The sequence below is a fragment of the Podarcis filfolensis genome, assembly GCF_964270895.1.
Source record: "Podarcis filfolensis genome assembly, chromosome: 2".
Lineage (NCBI taxonomy): Eukaryota > Metazoa > Chordata > Lepidosauria > Squamata > Lacertidae > Podarcis > Podarcis filfolensis.
Genome location: NC_139605.1, coordinates 25,217,748 through 25,219,049, shown reverse-complemented (window position 1 = coordinate 25,219,049; position 1,302 = coordinate 25,217,748).

The window sequence follows — 1,302 nt, the reverse complement described above, 5'->3', positions numbered from 1 at the left end:
GAACGATTGCAGCAAATGATTGCCAGAAACAAATCTTGCTCTGGACTGCTCCCACTGTGAATATACTGATTTTCAGTCGATAACTTGCTATTTCTTCTTGCCAGTCCTTTGATTACTGACTAAGCACCTGCTCCTAAGCACACACCAATCGTGCCCTTTTAAGATGCTTGCAGCAAATATGGGGTGGGGGATGCCATGAGCTTTCATAGAACCACTGAATTGTAGAGTTGGAAAGGCCCCCAAGGGTCATGTACTTCAACTCTCTGCAATGCGGGTTGTTGTTGTTTAGTCGTGTCCGACTCTTCGTGACCCCATGGACCAGAGCACGCCAGGCACTCCTGCCTTCCACTGCCTCCCGCAGTTTGGTCAAACTCATGCTGGTAGCTTCGAGAACACTATCCAACCATATCGTCCTCTGTCGTCCCCTTCTCCTTGTGCCCTCCATCTTTCCCAACATCAGGGTCTTTTCCAGGGAGTCTTCTCTTCTCATGAGGTGGCCAAAGTATTGGAGTCTCAGCTTCACGATCTGCCCTTCCTGTGAGCACTCAGGGCTGATTTCCTTAAGAATGGAGAGGTTTGATCTTCTTGCAGTCCATGGGACTCTCAAGAGTCTCCTCCAGCACCATAATTCAAAAGCATCAGTTCTTCGGCGATCAGCCTTCTTTACGGTCCAGCAATGCTAGTATCACAGCTAAATAATCCCTCTGTTTAAAAACCTCCAATGAAGGACAGTCCATCAGCTTCCGAAGGCAGGCAGAAGCATTTTAGGCTGCACTTGCATGGTGAGCAACCACGTTTGTTTGTTTGTTTGTTTGTTTGTTTGTTTGTTTGGTAGGCCACCCCATCCATAAGGTTTTGGGGAGCAGTGGGATCAATATGGCTAAAACATATGTATAAGTCAACTCATTAAAACAGAATAAATAAAGCCTTATAATCAGGGGTTGTGCCCATACTTCCTGTGGTGCCTGTGAGGGTCTTGGCAAAAATCTCAAAAATTCTGCTCCGATCCTGATTTCACTGACTCAGGCTCTTCTTGCAATGAACACAGCCCTCCTAGATTCAGATATCCAAACAGCCAGACCTGTGTGTAGTACTGTAAGCCAATAAGCAGCCTCGGGCAAGCCTTGCTTTTTTGTGTTTTGCTGGTTTGTGGCAGCTGCTTCTCCAGAAACCATGGTGGGAGGCATAGCTGTCAACCTTCCCTTTTTTTGCAGGAAATTCCCTTATTCCAGCGCCGTTTCCCGCTGCTTCCCACTACTATCCCGGATTGTTAGATAGCCCATAGACTGTCCCCGGGACAGG